Source organism: Podarcis vaucheri (assembly GCF_965113315.1).
Source record: "Podarcis vaucheri genome assembly, chromosome: 5".
NCBI lineage: Eukaryota > Metazoa > Chordata > Lepidosauria > Squamata > Lacertidae > Podarcis > Podarcis vaucheri.
Window position 1 is genome coordinate 95570548 of NC_138763.1, and position 25407 is coordinate 95595954.

Below are 25407 nucleotides of genomic sequence, written 5' to 3' on the forward strand. Positions count from 1 at the left end.
TGGGTGTACCTTGGACCTGTCACCATCTCCTGGCCTAACCTACCTCGCAGAATTGTTGTGAGGATTCAATGGAGGTGGAGGGAGAAGCCTGTACACATCAAACTCCATGGAGGAACGTTGGGACATTAAACATTAAATAAATGAACAGGAAATGGAAACAGCCGGAGCCTTTAGCTCACAGTCTCTCTCTGCAGAATTGAAATTGCAAATATCTTTATAGGGGGGCGAGGAGAGAATTGACAGCAACCACAGCAGAGCTAATCCAAGGAAGAATCAGGACCGCCTGGACCAGAAGAAAATTCCTTGCATGGGAATAACTTCCACATAGGAAACTTACGCTCCTGTACTCAAAATATTCAGTGGGGTTTGACACATGGCAAAATATTTCTGCTTCACCGCATGCTCACAGGGAAGAATCAGCTACTAGTCATAGCTTGCCTCTGTGTACATTGGGAGGCACATATACATTCACCAAACATGACAAAAATGCAGGCCGGATTCTCACACTGCCTTATGCAGAAGTGACTTGGTTCTCATGTAATGTGACTCTCGGCATAAGCCTCAACAAGCTTTGACCACACTAAGCCTCTGCTCTCTTAACCCACTGTAATCTAAGCCACTTTTGAAGGCCTACAACACAATTCTCTTAGAAGCCGGGGGGAGTTGCAATACTAGCCTAAGCTGCCCACCAGCCTTGACATACCTGGCTGGTGTTTCTCAAACTTAGGTCCCTAGCTGTTGTTGGACTACAACTCCCATCATCCCTAGCTAGCAGGGCCGGTGGTCAGGGAGGATGGGAGTTGTAGTCCAACAACAGCTGGGGACCCAAGTTTGAGAAACACTGTTAGACCTAATGATGTCTTGACCTTAGAACTTGCTCCTGACTCGTTGACTGATTTGATAAGACAAAAACCAAAGAATATAATCCAGAAACAATGGAAATGATTATGTAGACAAGGATTAAATGTAAGGTATTGGTTGTGTTTAGAATAGATTTATGAAAGATTTAGAAAACTTATTGATTAGAATATTTGTGTGAGATTGTATGGGGAAAATGCGGAATAACAGATACAATCTTGCTTAAAATGCATATAGGAAGAGCAGTGTAAGCGATGGAAGTCAATGAAATTTTATTATTATTTTCATATTGAGATATTTGTAGAATAAACTTGGAAGAAATTCTTCCAACTTTTTTTCTTCTTTTTTCTTTTCTTGTCTTTTGTTCCTTTTTTCATATAAATGTGCTTATCTGAAAGATTATGTATCTATCTATGTATGTATTTGCAATATTTTGCTTATATATCGTAACAATTACGTTAAAAAAATAAAAAAGAAAAAAATACAAATAAAACTTGCTCCTCCAGCCAAGCAACTTGTCCCTCATAGTGCGGATCTGCTGCCCAGCTTCTGTTTCCTTGGACCTTGACTCCCGCCTGGTTGTGACTATGTAGGAGCCACTGTTGGCACTCTGCGTTGGGCTGACTTTGGACCAGCATTTGTGGCTGCTATCTAAAGATACTGCGTTGTCAGGAATGAGCCGCTGTACGGCAAAGAAAGAGGAGATGGCCTAAACTGAGGATTACATGCTTTTGAATCCTGAATCGTAATACAGTGGTACCTCAGGTTACATACGCTTCAGATTACATACGCTTCAGGTTACAGACTCTGCTAACCCAGAAATAGTATCTCGGGTTAAGAACTTTGCTTCAGGATGAGAACAGAAATCGTGCAGTGGTGGCACAGCGGCAGCAGGAGGCCCCATTTGCTAAAGTGGTGCTTTGGGTTAAGAACAGTTTCAGGTTAAAAACGGACCTCCGGAACGAATTAAGTACTTAACCCGAGGTACCACTGCATTTGGTTACGTTCCAGGTAAGTTAGGGCTTCTAAGGGGACACATTTAAAGGTGTTCCGAACACCTCTGGAGCTCGTAAGAAGAATCAGCAAGAATTAGATCAGATACTCGCTTCTTCTACCCTTTCCAAATGATCTTTCCTCGTCAATAAATGACATATAATGATGCCCAAAGCAACAACTCTGTTGAGGCATTTGTTCCCTGCAAGTCCAACCCGGTAGGGCACTGACACTTGAGAACAGCCGTCAGCTGGACAAACTGGGTGGCCTGGCGCTTATTAGGGGTTTGTAAACAGGCCTGAGACAACTTGTCTTCACGTAGTATAAATGAGGCCTATTAGGATGCCACGAAAGTATGTGCTGTACTCTATGCAAAAATAACAGCAAGAAGACTCCAGAGTGACCCGGGGAGAGATTTAGAAGGGGCAGGCGGAGAGGCAGTAGGAAAAGTCCAACTGCAAAGAGGTCTGCATTCCAGCAAGGCTGTCCTTAAGACCTGCTGGTTCCCAAAGCTAGGAAGGCACAATCAAGGCTTCTAAAGGACTTCCCAGGTGGAAATGCCAACAAGCGATGGAGGAAGCCTCTTGGGTACCTGGGGACGCAGCGCCCATGACAGCCCATCCCACCTGCTGCCTCTCCCCCCCCCCCAGCTGTAGGGTGACTGAGGCCCCACCATAGTTGTCAACCATCCCTTATTTGGCGGGAAACTCCCTTATCCCAGCGCCGTTTCCCGCTGCTGTCCCGGATTGATGATGTCCCTTAAATTTCCCAGGTTTCAAAGGAAGCAGCTCCTCTTCCTCCCTCCCTCCCTGCCGGCCAGGGAGGAGGGAGGCTCCAACTGTGTTGCTTGGCTGCGTTGCTCACCCAATAAGGAGTCTGAGAACGACTGGAGGGTGGAGCTTGCATGCCTTGTGCCGATCAAATTGGCCGCGTTGCCTGGGGACTTTCCTTTGCTCAGCGCTTCCCAGCAGAGAGGTGACGGTGGTTTTCCTTGCTGCATCCCCTTTACCGGGTTGCTGCGCTGTGGGAACCACCGCTTGAGGCTTCGTTTGGCTGCTGGTTGACTAAAACCCCTTATTTCGGCTGCTGATCCCTTATTTTCGAGGCTGCTGGTCCCTTATTTTCAAATCTGTGAGTTGACAGCTATGGGCCCCACAGCGCACCGTGTCCCTATTGGCATGGCGATGATCCGCCCAGGGGAGATTTTGTCACCCCCCTTCAGGGATGGCACCTGGGGCTACCACACACCCCCACACCCCAATTCTCCACCACTGATGTCAACCTCAGGGTGAAGATTTATGGGCTTGCTCGCTCAGGTCTCCTAACAAAGTTGAGAGAGAGAGATGAGATGAGATGTGTCGTGGTTAAGGCTCCCTCGAAATGCAGGGCTTGTTGTTGCTGTTTTATAGGGAAGCTGGTGGAAACGGAAGCCGATACTTTGCAGGCAACAGGGAAATAATTAAAGACCGAGCTGCCAATTGCTCCGTTGCCAGAAGCAAGCCTTGTTTGCCAGGACTCACAAGATCTAGTGCACGAAGGCCAACTTTTCTAGGGCTAGTCCTGGGTTGCAATCCTAAACACACCGACTGGGGAGTACATTTCCTGCTGACACCTTATACAGTGGTACCTCAGGTTACATACGCTTCAGGTTACATACGCTTCAGCTTACAGACTCCGCTAACCCATAAATATTACCTCAGGTTAAGAACTTTGCTTCAGGATGAGAACAGAAATCATGCTCCGGCGGCGCAGCGGCAGTGGAAAAGACCCTGATGTTGGGAAAGATGGAGGGCACAAGGAGAAGGGGACGAGATGGTTGGCTAGTGTTCCTGAAGCTACCAGCATGAGTTTTACCAAACTGTGGGAGGCAGTGGAAGACAGGAGTGCCTGGCGTCCTCTGGTCCATGGGGGTCACAAAGAGTCGGACACAACTAAACGACTAAACAACAACAACTGAATTACTGAAACTTGTGGAGCTTCCCTGACTTCCGAGTGACTTAACTGGGGAAGTGAACAGGCTTCTGACAGCTGGAGTTCTTCCTTCTCAACATGGCCCCATGCCCGCTACGCATCTTGCTGTTTCCTGGTCAGGAACAATGCTTGAACGTGGCTTAGGTCTTCCAGAACTCCAACGTGCTTCTTGGTCCTCTGGCTACCCTTGCCTCTGGATTGCCCCAAAGCTCCTGGTGTCCTGGTAACTTCAGACACTGACTATGATACACATGTTAATTCTTCATATCCTGCTCTGGCCAAACCGGTTTTGTTTTGAATGCAGCACTTCAAGCTGTGCACAGGAAACGCAAAATCTACTCCCCACAAGTATCGTTTTTCTTCCTGAAGGATGTTGTTCATTTTCGGTGCAACAATCATACTTATTGGATAGTGATTATGTCCAGTGGGTGCCTTGGACATTCTACGGAAAGGCAGGGACTACATTTAAAATAAGAAATAATAATAATAATACATGCAAACTGTTATGTACTGAAGTTCTCACCCTGGGCCAGCAGGGGGATACTGTAGTTAGTTATGCAAATAAAGGATAGAAAGTGATGTTCAGTGATTAGATAGTTTTAGAAAATTGTTACAGTTACATTGTACTATATAAGCAGGCTGACTGAACCCTTTAGATCAGTTCTGTCCTGGCCTGTGAATAAACAAGAGCTGTTTGAAGAATCGCTGTGTCGTCTGATATGTTCACCCAAAACTTAACACAAGCAAATACAGTGGTACCTCGGGTTAAGAACTTAATTCTGGAGGTCCATTCTTAACCTGAAACTGTTCTTAACCTGAGGTACCACTTTAGCTAATGGGGCCTCCTGCCGCTGCTGCCGCGCCGCCGGAGCACAATTTCTGTTCTCATCCTGAAGCAAAGTTCTTAACCCAAGGTACTATTTCTGGGTTAGCGGAGTCTGTAACCTGAAGCGTCTGTAACCCGAGGTACCACTGTACATTTACAGAGCCTGGGAGCTTCAAACACTGATAGCAGCACCACTGCAAATGTCCTGGAATCAGTGTTTGGAACTGCCATTGTTCTAGGCACATTTTGCAACAGGGAATTTCATTAGCATGAGCAGTTTCTGAGCTCAGGGCGCAGTACTGCATCTAAAATTTCAGATTAAAGCTGTAGAGTGGAAGGAAAGGAGGACCTTTTTTCTGCCTCCCCACTTCCAGGTACTCTCTGAAGACTGGAGAAGAGACCCTCTTAAGAATATTAGGGGGATGGGCAAGGGAAGGACTAGACCATGTGAAAAATGAACATAATATTTTAACTGCAGCTCATTTTCAGCTTCGTATTACTGGTATAAAAAAATCGCACCTAGACTTTCTGTTTTACCACCCATAACCTAAGTTTAAGGTGACGATTAGCTCCTAGCTTTCTTATCTCAGTTTCTAACACTGCCTGGAATGCTATGGAAGCAAAATTGGAAGGCGGGGAGAGCATAGCTGTCAACTTACAGATTTGAAAATAAGGGACCAGAAGCCTCGAAAATAAGGGATCAGCAGCCAAAATAAGGGATTTTGCCAGCACAGGTATGTTCAACTTCTGGGCCCCTCCGAGCCAAAGGCAGAAAGCCCAGCCAGCAGCCAAACAAAGCCTCAAGCGGTGGTTCCCACAGCGTAGCAACCCGGCAAAGGGGATGCAGCAAGGAAACTACCGTCACCTCTCTGCTGGGAAGCGCTGAGCAAAGGCGAGTCGCCAGGCAATGCGGCCGATTTGATTGGCACAAGGCATGCAAGCTCCACCCCCAGTCGTTCTTAGACTCCTTATTGGGTGAGCAATGCAGCCAAGCAACACAGTTGGAGCCTCCCTCCTCCCTGGCCGGCAGGGAGGGAGGGAGAGGAGCTGCTTCCTTCGAAACCCGGGAAATTTAAGGGACATCATCAATACGGGACAGCAGCGGGACACGGCGCTGGGATAAGGGACTTTCCCATCAAATAAGGGACGGTCGACAGCTATGGGGGAGAGGGGAGTGCATGTGGAAGAAATCAGTCTGCCCTTCTTTTCCAATAGGTCCTGCCTAAACATCTCCCTCCCATAAGGGCTAAGACTCTAAAAAGAAACAGGGCCAGCCCAAGACATTTCGGCAGCTGAGGAAAACCACAAAATGGTGTCCCTCCACCAAGGAGGAAAGGGCAAGTGAAGATCTACATCCGGAACAAGGCGGGTGGGGAGGGGGGAGAGAGTCAAACTTGCCTGAATCAAACACTTTCACGGCCCCCACCATTTCCTTCCTAGGGTTTGGAGGAGACCAGCAGCACCTATTCACTGATAGACTGCTGTAGAGGTGGCATAGGGAGGCAGGTCTGGCCAGTGTTTGAAATTAGCCAGTCGCCAGGCGCATTTTGCATCCGGCTCTCGACCACTTGTGACCAAGTGAAGATGTCTGTGCGCCAGGATGGCACCAGAGATCTCCACCATCAGGAGGTGTGTGCCTGGAGATCACTAGATCGGGACATTTTCACACACTAATACCCCATCCTGTAGAATTCTATCAGTTACTGTATTTTTCGCTCCATAAGACACACTTTTTTCTTCCAAAAAAGTAAGGGGAAATGTCTGTGCGCCTTATGGAGCGAATGCATGGTCCCTGGAGCCGAATTGCCCAGGGGCAAAAAACAGATCATGCCCCATGATATTCTTGTAAAGAAGCTGGTAAAATGCGGTCTTGACTATGCTACCACTCAGTGGATTTGTAACTGGCTGACTGACCGAACCCAAAGGGTGCTCATCAATGGTTCCTCTTCATCCTGGAGAAGAGTGACTAGTGGGGTGCCACAGGGTTCTGTCTTGGGCCCGGTCTTATTCAACATCTTTATCAACGACTTGGATGATGGACTCAAGGGCATCCTGATCAAATTTGCAGATGACACCAAACTGGGAGGGGTGGCTAACACCCCAGAGGACAGGATCACACTTCAAAACGACCTTGACAGATTAGAGAACTGGGCCAAAACAAACAAGATGAATTTTAACAGGGAGAAATGTAAAGTATTGCATTTTTTGCACTTGGGCAAAAAAAATGAGAGGCACAAATACAAGATGGGGGACACCTGGCTTGAGAGCAGTACATGTGAAAAGGATCTAGGAGTCTTGGTTGACCACAAACTTGACCACAAACTTGAGCCAACAGTGTGACGCGGCAGCTAAAAAAGCCAATGCAATTCTGGGCCTCATCAATAGGAGTATAGCATCTAGATCAAGGGAAGTAATAGTGCCACTGTATTCTGCTCTGGTCAGACCACACCTGGAGTACTGTGTCCAGTTCTGGGCACCACAATTCAAGAAGGACACTGACAAACTGGAACGTGTCCAGAGGAGGGCAACCAAAATGGTCAAAGGCCTGGAAACGATGCCTTATGAGGAACGGCTAAGGGAGCTGGGCATGTTTAGCCTGGAGAAGAGGAGGTTAAGGGGTGATATGATAGCCATGTTCAAATATATAAAAGGATGTCACATAGAGGAGGGAGAAAGGTTGTTTTCTGCTGCTCCAGAGAAGCGGACACGGAGCAATGGATCCAAACTACAAGAAAGAAGATTCCACCTAAACATTCGGAAGAACTTCCTGACAGTAAGAGCTGTTCGACAGTGGAATTTGCTGCCAAGGAGTGTGGTGGAGTCTCCTACTTTGGAGGTCTTTAAGCAGAGGCTTGACAACCATATGTCAGGAGTGCTCTGATGGTGTTTCCTGCTTGGCAGGGGGTTGGACTCGATGGCCCTTGTGGTCTCTTCCAACTCTATGATTCTATGATTCTATGATTCTATGATTCTATGATTCTTCTTTTTTTTGAAAGAGAGAAGGGGGTGTTGAAACAAAGCCGCTGAACAACTGATCAGCAAGCGATTGAGAGGGGAGATAAGGGACTCTAGCGATAAAGGAGGCTGTCTGGGAAGGGGGAGGTAAAGACAGCGAACTTGCAAGGAGAGGAGACAGGAAGATTAAAGCAATGAGGAGAGAAATTAGAAGAAAAGGAGGAGCAAAAAACTGCTCCAGCTAAGGAAAAGACACTAAGGCAAACAAGAGGGAAGGGAGTGTTGAAAGGAAGCAGCTGATTGGCAAGCAATCGGGGAGGGAGATAAGGGATGCTAGTGATAAAGGACGCTCCCTGGGAGGGGGAAGGTAAAAGCCCATGGATCCTCAGGATTTTTGCACTGGGTCACCCCAAATTCACCATCAGATCACATAGCATGTCCATAGCATCTGCACCATCAGATCACATAGCACAGCCTGAACCCAAAAACACATGCACCCACCAGTGGCGTAGCGTGGGGGGTGCAGGGGGGGCCGGCCGCACCGGGCGCAACATCTGGTGGTTAGGGTTAGGGGGCGCAAATCCACGGGTTAGGGGGCGCAAATTACTTGCCTTGCCCCGGGTGCTGACAACCCACGCTACGCCACTGGCACCCACTGTTACAAAGCACAGATCCACATGGATCCTCAGGATTTTTGCATTGGGCTACCCCAAACTCACTGTCAAATCACATGTCTGTGGCCACAGCATGAACCACAAAAATCATACATCCACTGTTTCATTCAGAATATTTTTTTCCCCTTGTTTTCCTCCTCTAAAAACTAGATGCATCTTATGGTCAGGTGCGTCTTATGGAGCGAAAAATACGGTATATTTTGTCTGCACCACTGGAATGAATTTCAGGAACCAAAATGCTTTTTCTGTGAAGCCTGAGCAGAAGAGATGAACAACGTTCTAGCTAATTGTTGTCGCTTGTTGCAGAGGATGACCTGAATCACTCCAGGCCTCACTCCAGCTATTTCCCTCTCAGTCACAACTCCACAGCAGAGCCAAGTAGCTTCCCTCAGTGTTTTCTCCAGGAACTGAACAGAGGAGAGGGGTGTGCTGGATTTTCAGAGGGGGTGAGTTTTAATTAAAAGTTAGGTACAGTACATTCGTTTTCAGTTGCTTCCTGCGTGTCCAGTAATTACGTTTTGTCAGTTGATGCACTTACGAGTGGATTCACATGACAACTTTTTCCAGAACATAAAATTCTATTCAGAGACGAGAAGGAACACTGGGGTCTTTGTTGCATTAACAAGTAACCAGAGATTATTTTCTTGCATTTGCCCCTCGTTCGCATACAATAGCGGCTCCCAAACTTTCAGTTGTTCTGACCGCTTGTCGCTTTCCCTGACGCAGTAGTCCTCAGAACCAAAGCATCCCTATGAAAAGACGCTGCTACACTCGAGTAAACAGTGAAATAACTGCCCCTTCGAGATGTAGGGATAGGATCAGTGACTTGGCTAATAGTCGCCAATCATATGGGTGGATAAAACCCATATGATTTATTTATTTTTTAAATGGATGTTTAAAATTTAAATTGGATTTTTTAAAAAAAAAATTAAATTGGATTTTTAAAATAAAATGCTTTTGGAGGAAAAAATCTTTCTAAAGATAGTTTTCTATTTAAGTTACATTATAGTCCGAAGGCTATTCATCAGGAAATAAGGATTTGTTTTAAGTTTTTCATGTGTGCTAAAACTCAGTCTTTTCTAAAAAAAAATTGTTTAATCACATCAGTTAACCAACATGGATACATACGCTATAATGTTATTGTTTTAGTTCCATAAATTGCTGAAATTGTTATTAAGGAAATGATTATTTTTCTCCTTCCAATAAAGTACAGTACAGCAGAAAAGTTGTCCAAAAATAAAAGGTTAACTTATTAAACCTCACAATAATTTCATGATTGTCTATATATTTCTATTACTAATCAAATCAGTAATTTTTGATATAACTGTAAAAACTACTCTGAAAGTTTATTATTCCAAAAATGAAACCTTCACCTGGTTGTAAATATTAAGATTATACCAGCAAGAATGTGTCTTTCTGGAAAAAAAATTATTTAAATCAATTCTTACTGACTAGTGATTTAAATCGTGATTTAAACTGATTTGATTTAACGATCTTTGGAACTAACATTCATTTGTGTACGGGAATAATCTTAACACACTGCAGACACACTCTCACAAATGCTTAAGCTATGGTGAATGGGTTGCATTAATTCTTAGCCATCGACAAATACCTTCCCCCAAGAGATATAAATGGAGCACCTACATCATAAATTCAAAGGCATCCTAAACTATTCTTTTACTGTACAAGGAATAGAGAATCCTTAATAACAGTGTCAGGGGGCATAAAAGCCTTGCCTCCAGCCATTTGTTAACAGTAATGGTAATACGTAAAAATAATATTTGTTGCTTTATACAACAACAATCTCAAAGCTCGCAAACATATAAAATCAACGAAAAGCCGGAAAATGTAAAAACAATGCACAGTGAAAGATTCCTTAAATGCTTGTCCAATGCAATAAAAAATGCATCACTTTGCAAACAAATGGAGACACATCCTTAAGCATGTGCAGAATTTCCCCCCCATGCAACACAGAAAGCACCCCCCCCCCCACACAAACCTGGTATGAGGTATTGAGTTTCTAGGTTAGAGGATACAACCCGGGCATTTCTCATTTTAGTAATTAAAGCACTAAGCATTAGCTACTGCCACCCTTTCCAACACAATTTTGAATCAATATTTGTTTGGGGAAGAAAGTGTACATCACCAAAACTCACCCAAAGGCTCTTTTGTATGCATATGAGCAAATCGCTTTTCCTTGTATGCCCAAATGTAGATTAACTTTACAAACCGCGAAAGCAGGCTTTGCCATTTTTGATCTCGAGGCGTGAGACAGAGGCTAACTTTGCTAGAATTTAAAAGCTAAGGAATCGCAATTTACAGTGGTACCTCGGGTTAAGTACTTAATTCGTTCCGGAGGTCCGTTCTTAACCTGAAACTGTTCTTAACCTGAAGCACCACTTTAGCTAATGGGGCCTCCTGCTGCTGCCGTGCCACTGGAGCACAATTTCTGTTCTCATCCTGAAGCAAAGTTCTTAACCTGAAGCACTATTTCTGGGTTAGCAGAGTCTGTAACCTGAAGCGTATGTAACCTGAGGTACCACTGTATAGGGTTGGCTTTTGCACTCTGAAATAAGGTCTGGCTGGATCGTATGCCACAATGAACAGCAGTCATACCCACTAAGAAACAATGGAGGAGTAAGACCAGGAACACAAGTTTCTCAGAGGGCAGGTGTCTCCCAGGCCTTGCCACCCCTCAGTCACCAGAAATGCCTGTTCCCTGATGCTAGTTATGCTTACAGTGGTACCTTGATTCTCAAACGCCTTGGTACTCAAACAACTTGGAACCCAAACACTGTAAGTGTCCCAGTTTGTGAACTTTTTTCAGAAGCCGAACGGGCTCCGTTTTGTGTGTTACACTTCCAATTTGAGTGCCACACCAACGTTGAGGTCTGTCTGTTTTTGCTATTTTGCATTTTTGTGGCTTTTTTGTGACTGTGTGGAACCCAGTTCAGCCACTGATTGATTGTGTGACTGCAGCACATTGTTTACTGCTTTCATTTTATGGATCAATGGTCTCGTTAGATAGTAAAATCCATGGTAAATTGCTGTTTTAGGGGTTGTTTTCAAAAGTCTGGAACGGATTAATCCGTTTTGCATTACTTTCTATGGGAAACCACGCCTTGGTTTTGGAACGCTTTGGTTTTGGAACAGACTTCCGGAACGGATTAAGTTTGTGAACCAAGGTTCCACTGTACTTGTTAACTGACCACCCTGAAAAATTCCTGTGGGCACCCATAACACAGTCCAGTTTTAAGCTCCACACCCCCTGCTCCTGGTTACTGTCTCGTGCCGGTGCCTGAGTACAGAAAACACAAGCTCCCTTTCACCCAACCTCTGATGTTTGCTAGGCGCAAACTCCAGGTTTCAAGGCACCCTCTCTGTCTCTCCACCTCCATTTGCCATCACCCCTTTCTCCCAGCCCAGTATCAAGTATAAAAAAGCCAGTTCCTCTTGCTCCCAGTGCTTGACACAGAGCTGTGTTCAGTGACAAATCCTCCTGTCTCTCAATTTTATGGGCCCTATAAAACCTGTCCCATCTCCCCCCCCTCGATTTCCATGCCTCCCGCTGCCGTCCTTGATAGATGATGGGGCCAAGCGCCATCGCTTCTTCCCTCCTGAATCCTGACCCAAGGCAAACTGCAAATGCGTTTCGTTAAGTTTCATTCACTGCCGCTGTTCCGCCAAGTGCCGAGCACAGCTTCCTGTTCCTGACCCAAGTGAATGTCATACTTCACCTGCAAAAAGACCCTCCTTATTTCTGCTGCCGCTCTGCTAAGCGCTGGGCACAACAGCTCTCTCCTGACCCAAAGTAAATATAGGCAATGCAAACACAGACTTGGACTGCAAACAGACTTGTTCTGCTGCAGCAATTCAACCTCTCCTTTTGCAGCCAGCGCAAATGGATGCATTGCAAACAGTCTTGTTCCCCTCCGGCTGTTGGATGAACAGCCACCGATAATACAGGATTGTCCCTTACTTCAGTGCGAAATGCTACTGATTCGATACAGGACGCAGTTTGTCCTGTATTTCCTCTGCTGCGACTCGACCTTTCAAAATCTGAACTCTCGCTCATTTCTTTCACTTTCCAATCTCTCCCCTTCTCCTGCATTTTGTGTCCATTTAGAGCGTAAGCCCGCAGGCAAGAATCTGTCTCGATTCGCACCATCCGCTCCCAGTGCGAATATTGCCTTGACCTACCAACGCCTCCCCTTTTGTTTTCCACACGTTTCAAAATAACACATCTCTGTGGGCAAGAGAGAAAATTTAGGACATTTGCAGGGTGTGGGCAAGGCACACCCAGGGCTGCTAAAAATTACCCAAGTTTTTAAGAATTTCAAGGGCAGGGGAACTGGGTGTGTAACAAGTACCATATTTTTTGCTCTATAAGACTCACTTTTCCCCCTCCTAAAAAGTAAGGGGAAATGTGTGTGCGTCTTATGGAGCGAATGCGGGCTGCGCAGCTATCCCAGAAGCCAGAACAGCAAGAGGGATTGCTGCTTTCACTGCACAGCGATCCCTCTTGCTGTTCTGGCTTCTGAGATTCAGAATATTTTTTTTCTTGTTTTCCTCCTCCAAAAACTAGGTGCGTCTTGTGGTCTGGTGTGTCTTATAGAGCGAAAAATACGGTAAGCAGCAGTGCCTTCTCCCAGCCATGGCTAGGGGAGTTCAGTGACAGAGCATTTGGAGAGCTGCAAATTTAATCCCTGGCAAGGACTGTGCATGAACGCCATCAGAAACCTTGGAGAGCCATGGCCAGTGAAAGCTTGTCCACTCTTCACTTGTGCCGAGAAAGCTCCAAGAGGTTTTCCATGCGCTCCATGCTTTCTGGGCAACGGATCTGAGCGGTTTTCCATTTGCCCTGCCCCTTCCCCCCAGGAAAACCCATTCTTTACTGCCGAACTGGAGCAAACATCCATCTGCAGAAAACTCGACTGATGTCTGCTCCAGTGGTAAAGAGCAGGTTTTCCCAGGAAAAGAGAAAACCTTTCAGAGAAGCAAAAGTGTTGATGCACCCAAAGTATCTCTCAGGTGCAGTGCTAGATTTACGTATAAGCTAAACAAGCTATAGCTTAGGGCCCCACTCTCATGGGGGCCCCAAAAAAGTTTAAAGGGAGACAAAACTGGATGTACATTTCCAAAATATAAGATAAAAAACAAATAAAATAAAACCGACATACAGCAACAGTGTTTTGTGTTGTGTAGGCTCCTATGATGTAAGTCATGGGCCCCGCCTGCTAGCCTGCTCCCTAAAATATCACTGGTTTGATCATTTCTATATACATGGTGCCTACATTCTGCATGAGGGATGCGGGTGGCACTGTGGGTTAAACCACAGAGCTTAGGACTTGCTGATCAGAAGGTCGCCGTTTTGAATCCCCATGACGGGGTGAGCTCCCATTGCTTGGTCCCTGCTCCTGCCCACCTAGCAGTTCGAAAGCATGTCAAAGTGCAAGTAGATAAATAGGTACCGCTCTCGTGGGAAGGTAAATGGCGTTTCCGTGCACTGCTCTGGTTCGCCAGAAGCGGCTTAGTCATGCTGGCCACATGACCCGGAAGCTGTACGCCGGCTCCCTCGGCCAATAAAGCGAGAGGAGCGCCACAACTCCAGAGTAGGTCACGACTCGACCTAATGGTCAGGGGCCCCTTTACTTTACATTCTGCATGTGCAAATGGCTTGAGATACCTATTAGGTCCATAAATTACCATATAGCATATACTCAACACACAAAAACCCAGCAACAACATATACAGCTGGACATATAAAGGGCCCCATTACCTTCGGTAGCTTAGGGCCTCATCAAACCTAAATCCGGCCCTGCTCAGGTACACTGTGTGGAAAGACGGCTGATCCCACTGCCCTATTGGGGACACCCCAACACTGCACCTGAAAAGGTGTTGCATCATGCCATAGGCTCCTTTCTCAGAGGCAAGATCACGGCCAGAGACCCAGAGAAACTCCACTGCCACGTAGAGCATAAACTGTTCAAAGAAGAAAGCACCCTCTGCTGGCTAATTTCACACAGGCATGGCAAGAAGAGTTAGGCATTTTTGCAGCCCACCACCAAAGGCCTAACATCCGCAGAAATCAATAACGGGCATGTTTGCAGGAAGATGAGGAAAAACATAGTGTCCTGGCTTGCACGAACAGAAGCACTTTTTGACAAGGCAAAGTCATCACTGGATTCAACACACTGCATTCAGAGTTCCTTCTTCTAGGTGATATACATGTCATTGAGCATAGGTTTTACTTCCAACTGAACATAAGAGCCCTGGTGGGTCAACCCCAAAGGCCCCTTGAAGTCCAGTATCTTCTACATCTATCTATCTATCTATCTATCTATCTATCTATCTATCTATCATCTGAAGGAGCGTCTCCACCCCCATCGTTCTACCCGGACACTGAGGTCCAGCACCGAGGGCCTTCTGGCGGTTCCCTCACTGCGAGAAGCCAAGTTACAGGGAACCAGGCAGAGGGCCTTCTCGGTAGTGGCGCCCTCCCTGTGGAACGCCCTCCCACCAGATGTCAAAGAGAACAATAACTACCAGGCTTTTAGAAGACATCTGAAGGCAGCCCTGTTTCGGGAAGCTTTTAATGTTTGATGTATTATAGCATTTTAATATTCTTTTGGAAGCCGCCCAGAGTGGCTGGGGAAGCCCAGCCAGATGGGCGGGGTATAAATAAATAAATAATAATAATAATAATAATAATAATAATAATAATAATAATAATATAATAATCTAATCTTTATTAAATTTTCTGTTTTATACTTTAGAATATTCATTTAAACAATCCTAAAATGTCAATGACTTCCCTTCTTCTCTTTCCATGGTTCATTTTGCATATCATAAATCCCTGCAGATTTTACATAAACTAAACCATTCAGTATTCCATTAATGCATCCATCAAAACTTGTTTACACTGTTGAATTTATCTGAATGCTGCCAATGTTTTCAAGTGTACACAATTACCCCCACCTGCATATATTCAATAAACATTTTCCAATCTTCTTCAAACGTATGTTCTTCTTGTTCCCTTATTCTATACATTAGGTCCACAAGCTGCGCATATTCCATCAGTTTCAGTTGCCATTCTTCTTTAGTTGGGACCTTGTTCTTTTTCCATTTTGGGGCTAACAAAATACAGGCCGCAGTGGTGGCATACATAAATAGTCTTTTCTGACACCTGGGAATTTCCCTCTGAATGATCCCCAACAAAAAGGACTCTGGTTTTTTTGGGGGAAAGTGCTTCTAAACATGTTTTTCATTTTATTGCGGATTATTTCCCAATACTCTTTTACCCTTTTACAGGTCCACCACATAAGAAAGAACATTCCCTCAACCTCTTTGCATCTCCAGCACTTATCTGATTTAGTCTTATACATTTTAGCAAGCCTGCTCGGAGTTAAATACCATTTTCAAGTAGTTCTCTTTCGAAGAATAACATGCTGTAAACTTTCGGATCGCTCTTCCAAAGCTTCTCCCAGAGATTAAAGAAGTCCAGCGTTTTCTAGTCTCCATGGCCTTTGTGATGTCCCTGGGGAGCCCACAAGCAACAGACTAAACTACACTTCGGTCAGAGAGGCAGCCTCAGAAATCAGCACGGAATCATTTCAAAAAGTCCGGGGCCGCTTCTAGTTTCGCCTCTCATTATCCGTCACACAATTCTTAAAAGCACAAGATGTGCTTACCAAAGAAACAGCAATGGACGAGCTCCCTTCTGCCGGCTATATTTCCTGTTTGAACATTCACGGCCGAAGAATGAAAATCAAGAAAAATAAAAGCAAAAAGCATTGTGCTTTCCTAACTTGGTGCTGAGGGTCTGTGATCAATAAAAATGGAGCTACAGGACACAGAGTGGTAATAAAGCAATGTGAAGCATCAAGGTCTAGAGTAGTACAGTAACTTTGACTAACGGGTTCCTGTCCAGCTCTAACATTTATTGCAAAGCACCATTTGCTCCCACGCAGCCATCCATCAAATTTCTCACAGTTGCATGTCAAGCAGGTCAGTAATGGCTGGTTCCTTTCTATTCCCACGCCCGCTCTCAGAGAATAAGATGCAAACAGTTGTTAGCAGAAGCAAGGGTTCCTTCCTGAATATTTCAGGACCATTTTTGTGTATGTGGTTTTCCATACACACACACACACACACACACACACACACACACACACACAGCAAAAATTGTGGAAACCTTTTGGAGAAAGTGTATTTCCGAGATTTGATGGCTCATAATGCGGGCGGTGCTGTGGTCTAAACCACTGAGCCTAGGAAGGTCGGCAGTTCGATTCCCTGCAACGGAGTGAGCTCCCATTGCTCAGTCCCAGCTCCTGCCAACCTAGCGGTTTGAAAGCATACCAGTGCAAGTAGATAAATAGGTACCGCTCCAGTGGGAAGGTAAACGGCATTTCCGTGCACTGCTCTGGTTTCACCAGAGTCTTAGTCATGCTGGCCACATGACCCGGAAAAACTGTCTGCGGACAAACGACGGCTCCCTCAGCCAGTAAAGCGAGATGAGCGCCGCAACCCCAGAGTCATTCATGACTGGACTTAACTGTCAGGGGTCCTTTACCTTTACCTTTTACCTTTACCTGATTGACTTTCTAAACACTCATGCTCATTGGCTACATTCAAATGATACTGCATATCAACCTAAGCAAGCTGTGCTTCATTTTTTCTGGTGATTTGGCTATAGCTTTTGATAGAATACAGATAATTGAACAAACTTTGTTGTATTACATTCTTCATTAAATTATCTTTCCACAGATATATAATTTTATGGTATTACTCCCCTACCCCCCAAAAATGGTGTTATGAGCCGTCAAACCTCAGAAACACACTTTCCCCTAAAGGTTTCCACAATTTTGGCCAGTGGTGTATACAAGACCAGAGTGAGTAATGTCCTTTAGTGTACGTTTAGAGGTGGCTGCACCATGAGGCAAGACGCAGCAGAATTTTGATGCAGCAGAAGGAGAATGGAAACGGCACTGGCAGAACAGCATAAACCAATATCAGAGATGAAACATGTATTTGAATGCCTAAGAAATGTGTTAACCAGAAACCAAAGTGGCAACAAATTACCATATTTTTCGCACCATAGGGCGCACCGGACCATAGGGCGCACCCAGTTTTTAGGGGGGGAATTCAAGAAAAAAAATCTTCCCCCCCCCCCCGCAGCCCCAAAGAGCAGCGTACAGGCTGCACACAACCTCTCCCTGCCGGAGGGGTTGCGTGCAGCTATGGATCAAGCCAAGGCAGCGAGCGGGATGGATCCCGCTCGCTGTTTTGGCTTCCCCTAGCCCCGTGCAGCCTCTCCCTCCCGGGAGAGGCTGCGTGGGGCTAAAGAATCCATAGCCCCGTGCAGCCTCTCCTTGGCAGAGGGGTTGCGCGCAGCTATGGAGGAAGCCAAGGCAGCGAGCGGGATGGATCCCGCTCGCTGTTTTGGCTTCCCCTTTAGCCCCGTACAGCCTCTCCTTGGCGGAGGGGCTGCACAGGGCTTTCCTGGCTTTACTGGGAGGTGGGGGGATTCCCTCACCTCTCCCAAAAGCCCGCAGAAGCCGTGCAAACCCTTTAAAGAGATCGCGGCTTCTCCTGGCTTTCCTGGGAGGCAGGAAGCCGCGCGCCTTTTAAAAGGGCTGCACGGCTTCTCCTGGCTTTCCTGGGAGGCGGGGGGATTCCCCCGCCTCCCGCAAAACCAGGCTCCCCCCCGCCAGCCTTCTAACCAAGTCGGGGGACAGCGGGAAGGGCGCGCTGCTTGTGGGGCTGGCGGTGGGGCTCTCCTGAAGCCTGGAGAGCGAGATTGGTCGGTGCGCACCGACCCCTCTCGCTCTCCAGGCTTCAGCGAAAGCCTGCATTCGCACCATAGGACGCACGCACATTTGCCCTTCATTTTTGGAGGGGAAAAAGTGTGTCCTATAGTGCGAAAAATACGGTAGGTGCCAGGTGAGACACCCCACCCCACCCCCGGAAGATTATTCCATAACTGGGGCACCATGAATGAGGAGATCAGTCTCCGACTGCCACTAAAGATAGTGGAAGGAGGCTGCTCACACAGAAAAATAGAGTGTTTCCACCTTCAAAAGGGACGCGGGTGATGCTGTGGGTTAAACCACTGAGCCTAGGACTTGCCGATCAGAAGGTCGGCGGTTTGAATCCCCGCGATGGGGTGAGCTCCCGTTGCTTGGTCCCTGCTCCTGCCAACCTAGCAGTTCGAAAGCACACCAGTGCAAGTAGATAAATTGGTACCACTGCGACGGGAAGGTAAACGGCGTTTCCGTGCGCTGCTCTGGTTTGCCAGAAGCGGCTTAGTCATGCTGGCCACATGACCCGGAAGCTGTACGCCGGCTCCCTCGCCGCAACCCCAGAGTCAGTCACGACTGGGCCTAATGGTCAGGGGTCCCTTTACCTTTACCTATCTTCAAATATTTCAAGGCTGTCACATAGAAGAGGAAACAAGCTTGTTTTCTCCTGCTCCGGAGGGCAGGGTCTGAAACAATGGCTTCAACTTACAAGAAACAAGAAAGGAGATTCTGACAAAACTTTCCGACTTTCCGACTGTAAGAGCAGTTCGACATTGGAAAGAAGTCCCTCAGAAGTTAGTGGACTCTCTCCTTCCTTGGAGTAATTGTTATTAATAATAATAATAATTTATTATTTCTACCCTGCCCATCTGGCTGGGCTTCCCCAGCCACTCTGGGCAGCTTCCAATAAAATATTAAAATACAGTAATGCATCAGACATTAAGAGCTTTCCTAAACAGGGCTGCCTTCAGATGTCTTCTAAAAGTCTGATAGTTGTTGCTCTCGTTGACATCTGATGGGAGGGCATTCCACAGGATGGGCGCCACTACCGAGAAGGCCCTCTGCCTGGTTGCCTGTAGCTTTGCTTCTCGCAGGGAGGGAACCGCCAGAAGGCCCTCGGCGCTGGACCTCAGTGTCCGGGTAGAACGATGGGGGTGGAGACGCTCCTTCAGGAGGTTTTGAAGGAGAGGTTGGGTGGCCATCTGTCATGGATGCTTTAGCTGAGATTCCTGCATTGCAGGGGGTTGGACTCTACAATTGTATAATGCTATTATTGTGGATAGGTGTGCAGTAAGATAACTACGTGCCTTCACTTCTGAATACTGAAACATGGATGCTTGCCTGAAGTCCATGCCACAAGAAGCTTTTTATCTCTTTCTTTCATGATGAGTGGAGAAGCTGTTAAAGGATTCTTGATGTTCTGTTTCTAAAAAGGTAAAGGTAAAGGACCCCTGACAGTTAAGTCCGGTCGTGAATGACTTTGGGGTTGTGGCGCTCATCTCGCTTTACTGGCTGAGGGAGCTGACAGGAACAGAGATAAAGGATGAGATGTTCCTCCTCAGTTCTTCTTCAACTTGAAGCTAAGTTGCTCTTCCCCAGAAGCAACTCCAAGATGGAAAAAACAACACTTGCCTTTGCAATGTTTTCACCTTCCAGTTATCTCGAAGGAACAGCATTGTAGTTTTGAGTCTGTCAAAATCAACATTCTTTGTGGTGGTTTCCATAAATGAAACCTTTTGCCTCCTTTTTCCTGGGCTGCATAACAAGCCCCATTATTGATCTTTTATTATTATTATTATTATTATTATTATTATTATTATTATATGTTCTGAGTGAGGAGGGGGAAGGGGAGTTGGTAAATACAAGACTATCACGCCTCAATACAACATGTTTGAACTGCTTTAGAATCATAGAATCATAGAGTTGGAATAGACCACAAGGGCCATCGAGTCCAACCCCCTGCCAAGCAGGAAACAACTCAACTATTCTTCAGCAGATTTTCCTGAAAAGGGTCTGGATTATGGGTATCAACCTAGGTGGAGCTAAGTGCCGGTCCAAGGTGCAAATTTGGTTTGGGTTCTATGCTGGGCTTTAGCATGATTGCTAATACCATCCCTGCCATTCCCTGGCGGCCTGAAGCAGAAATTTTATTCAGTTGTTTGTTTAACAAGATTTATACAATGCTTAATAAAAATAAAAATAAAAGCCATTAGGCAGTTTACATAAAATGGCATAAAATATTCATTTAAAATTATCGCCGAAAACAGACCTTGAAAGAGTAAACACAATAAAGTTATCAAAATACAGATAAAATCAGCTGTTTAAAGAACGAATGTACATAATAAAGGGACACGCCTGAACAAAAAGGTTTTTAGCAGGCATTGAGAAGTTTGCAAACTGGTCTTCTTATTAAGAAGGTCTTTGGCAACTACTGCGATTCCATTCAACAACAACTTTTATTTGGGAATAAATAGTTGCAGGGTTAGCTCTTTGGTACGCGGTTTTGTGGAGAGCCCTTCGGCCACATTCTTTGATCCCTAATATAGCAGCAGCTTTGTTGCCTGGTAAGCAATCTCTTGACAAGAAAGGATGGTGAGAGGAACTGCATATCCTTGGGTATGCTTCTGCCCGGGTCCCAACACTCTGAGCTGCATAGAGACATCTTCCCAAGCAACATTGTGGCACATTAATAGGAGCTTCTAGCTGTCAGCACGAAGAGGGGGAAAGTGGTTCGTTTAGGTAGGGAAGTCCTGCTTAATTATCCTCCAGAATGCATGTGGCATTTAGAGAGATCTGCATATCCTCCTGAACTTTAGCAGGATCTGCGATGGAATGCCCTGGGATGCTGGAAGACGGACGCGCTGCAATGTGTGCACCTGTCATTCGCCACTGGCCTTGTGATAGACAGCATGGACAAATCGAGGCTGGCAGCCAATTGACATAATCTTGTGCAGCTTTCCTATGAGCTAGTTGCAACACATCTCACCATATAATGGATTGAGGTTAAATCCTGACAAGATAGAAGCACTGTTTTGGGGGGACAGGGGGCGGGCTGGTGTGGAGGACTCCCTGGTCCTGAAGGGAACGCAGTGGATGTAGCCTACCTTGATTTCAGCAAGGCATTTGACAAGGTGCCCCATGATATTCTTGTAAAGAAGCTGGTAAAATGCGGTCTTGACTATGCTACCACTCAGTGGATTTGTAACTGGCTGACTGACCGAACCCAAAGGGTGCTCATCAATGGTTCCTCTTCATCCTGGAGAAGAGTGACTAGTGGGGTGCCACAGGGTTCTCTCTTGGGCCCGGTCTTATTCAACATCTTTATCAACGACTTGGATGATGGACTCAAGGGCATCCTGATCAAATTTGCAGATGACACAAAACTGGGAGGGGTGGCTAACACCCCAGAGGACAGGATTACACTTCAAAACGACCTTGACAGATTAGAGAACTGGGCAAAAATAAACAAGATGAATTTTAACAGGGAGAAATGTAAAGTATTGCACTTGGGCAAAAAAAATGAGAGGCACAAATACAAGATGGGTGACACCTGGCTTGAGAGCAGTACATGTGAAAAGGATCTAGGAGTCTTGGTTGACCACAAACTTGACATGAGCCAACAGTGTGACGCGGCAGCTAAAAAAGCCAATGCAATTCTGGGCTGCATCAATAGGAGTATAGCATCTAGATCAAGGGAAGTAATAGTGCCACTGTATTCTGCTCTGGTCAGACCACACCTGGAGTACTGTGTCCAGTTCTGGGCACCACAATTCAAGGAGGACACTGACAAACTGGAACGTGTCCAGAGGAGGGCAACCAAAATGGTCAAAGGCCTGGAAACAATGCCTTATGAGGAACGGCTAAGGGAGCTGGGCATGTTTAGCCTGGAGAAGAGGAGGTTAAGGGGTGATATGATAGCCATGTTCAAATATATAAAAGGATGTCACATGGAGGAGGGAGAAAGGTTGTTTTCTGCTGCTCCAGAGAAGCGGACACGGAGCAATGGATCCAAACTACAAGAAAGAAGATTCCACCTAAACATTAGGAAGAACTTCCTGACAGTGAGAGCTGTTCAACAGTGGAATTTGCTGCCAAGGAGTGTGGTGGAGTCTCTTACTTTGGAGGTCTTTAAGCAGAGGCTTGACAACCATATGTCAGGAGTGCTCTGATGGTGTTTCCTGCTTGGCAGGGGGTTGGACTCGATGGCCCTTGTGGTCTCTTCCAACTCTATGATTCTATGATTCTATGCTCCTGAAGGACCAGGTGCACAGCCTGGGAGTCATTTTGGACTCACAGCTGTCCATGGAGGCGCAGGTCAATTCTGCATCCAGGGCAGCTGTCTACTAGCTCCATCTGGTACACAGGCTGAGACCCTACCTGCCCGCCTACTGTCTTGCCAGAGTCGTGCATGCTCTAGTAATCTCCCGCTTGGACCAATGCAATGCGCTCTACATGGGGCTACCTTTGAAGGTGACCCGGAAACTACAACTAATCCAGAATGCGGCAGCTAGACTGGTGACTGGGGTTGGCTGCCGAGACCATATAACACCAGTCTTGAAAGACCTACATTGGCTCCCAGTACGTTTCCGAGCACAATTCAAAGTGTTGGTGTTGCCCTTTAAAGCCCTAAATGGCCTCGGCCCAGTAGACCTGAAGGAGCGTCTCCACCCCCATCGTTCTGCCCGGACGCTGAGGTCCAGTGCCGAGGGCCTTCTGTTGGTTCCCTCATTGCGAGAAGCAAAGATACAGGGAACCAGGCAGAGGGCCTTCTCGGTAGTGGCACCCGCCCTGTGGAATGCCCTCCCATCAGATGTCAAAGAGATAAACAACTACCTGACATTCAGAAGACATCTTAAGGCAGCCCTGTTCAGGGAAGTTTTTAATGTATGGCATATTAGTGTATTTTTGGTCTTTGTGGAAGCCGCCCAGAGTGGCCAGCCAGATGGGCGGGGTACAATAATAAATTATTATTATATTATTATAATAATATATAATGGCTCAGGTACTTAACAACTGTCAATATAGCAAAAGGTCATGACTGGGGATATAATCATTTGCGGCGTCGGCCCGCTCCATTCATTTTGCACCAGTTATTCAGCTGGTCCCCCTTCACAGCTCTTTTGCTTTCGTAATCCCCTTGCTCCTTCATAAGATTTCATAACTCTTTTTTAAAAAAACCGATGCATGTTTTGTAACTTGACTTCCAGCCACGTAACCAGTAATCAGGTTACAGATTTTACATCTTTTTTTACATCATTTTGTAGGCACACAATATATGTGTATGTGAAAAGGAGAATCCATGGCAGGATTTACTACCCCCCCACCAAAAAAACACACCAAGAAAATATATTTTGGAAATAATACAGCATCCTAATCCTTGCAGAATCTCACTCAGTGTACACTCATTTCAGCGAGGGCATGAAAAAATGAATTACATGATACTTCAAAAGCAATTTAATAAAACACAAACTTCATGCATGTTCCTAGGATAGCTCAGTCGGTAGTGTGCAAGACTCTTAATCTCTGGGTAGTGGGTTCAAGTTCCACGTTGGGCAACAGATTCCTGCATTTCTGGGGGTTGGCTTAGATGACCCTTGTGTTCTCTTCCAATTCTGCAATTCTATGATTTCCCTATGGGACGTGGGTGGTGCTGTGGGTTAAACCACAGACCCTAGGACTTGCCAATCAGAAGGTCGGCGGTTTGAATCCCCACGACAGGGTGAGCTCCCGTTGCTCAGTCCCTGCTCCTGCCAACCTAGCAGTTCGAAAGCACATCAAAGTGCAAGTAGATAAATAGGTACCACTCCAGCAGGAAGGTAAACGGTGTTTCTGTGCGCTGCTCTGGTTCGGCAGAAGCGGCTTAGTCATGCTGGCCACATGACCCGGAAGCTGTATGCCGGCTCCCTCGGCCAATAAAGCGAGATGAGCACCACAACCCCAGAGTCGGTCACGACTGGACCTGGTCAGGGGTCCCTTTACCTTTACCTATGATTTCTCTAGTCATGACCATGCTCTTTGGCACACTGTTGTGCCAAAGGTAATGAAAACCTAGCAATAGGAGGACTTCATTACAGCCAGAGTATTCTGCTCCAGGCAGTAGTGCCAGCCAGATAGGAGGGGTTCCAGAAACTGAAGCAAGAAGAAGTCAAATAAATCCATGTTGTGGTTCCAGACAGACGATGACCAAGAAACAGTGGGGGAAATCATTTCAGAACTCATCTCACTGTATATCTGCTAAGAACCATAGCCAAGCGAAAGCAGCAATGGGACAGTTTGTGCTAACTCGGTCTGCCTAGATTTTCTGCTTCCTAAACTTTAACTGACTTCTAAAAATAGGTTGAGGAAAGATACATTATGCCCTTTTGTGCAATTTCAAGTTAGTCCAGCCGTTCAGACGCCAATCAAATTTTCTCCCTCTTTCCTAACTCCTGATCCTAATTTTTCCTCATGACCTCTAGTCTCTTCTCCCTTGCTTCTAATCTCATATCCCGTTCCACTTGCAATCTTGACCCCCCCAATCCAAAGTAGAATTTACAAAGAACACCCAAATTTCCCCTTGGTATCCACTCTTGTAAACAGAGCATTTTAGAGCTAGTTATCTGGCCAAACTCTTGCCAGTGTCCTTAAGAAATGCCTTTATTGAGCTGTTTCCAAGCAATGCCCACTGCAGTCTTGAATGGTCACCACAACAAGGACCCAGATAACAGGCAGATTTTGTATTTGTGGTCAACCTCAGGTGGAATAAATAAATAATAATAATAATCTGTAACCTGAAGCGTATGTAACCTGAAGCGTATGTAACCCGAGGTACCACTGTATAGGCATTTTCAAAAGAACGGGCAAATGCCACAGCGTTGTCCCGAGTGACTCTCTACCCCCTATCTCTCCCACCTCCTCATTCGTCATCATCATCATCTCCTCTATGGGTGCTGCTATGTGCCCTCTGTCTCTGAGCTCTTTGCTCTCCTACTTTTAAGGCTCGCCGGGTTCTGGGAGATGGAATGCTTTCTAATAACAACATGTCAGCTGGGTGTTGTTCTGGCTCTCTCATGATTTCCCAGCTTTCCCCCTCATCTGCCTCTGAGCTGCTACCTCCCTCAAACCCCTGTTGTCAATCTATACTGTCTTCCTCTTCCTCCTCCCTGGAAGGGGTCAGGATGGGTCTTCACCATTTCCTCCTCTGCCCACTCCCTGGCATCTAGATGCCCAGGAGAAGCTTGGAAGCAGAACTTGTGAGGAACAGCACTCCCCTCTTTTAAACCCTGTTCAAATTGGTGGTCATCTCATGGAAGCCAATGCCATAGTTTAAACTGGGTGCTGCAGGAATAAG

General features: G+C 46.1%; 1 protein-coding gene across 2 annotated transcripts in view; it reads right to left on the reverse strand.

Annotated features, from left to right (window-relative positions):
* SORBS1 (sorbin and SH3 domain containing 1) overlaps positions 1–25407 on the reverse strand; it is a 211881-nt gene that overhangs the window by 130534 nt on the left and 55940 nt on the right. The window lies entirely within an intron of this gene.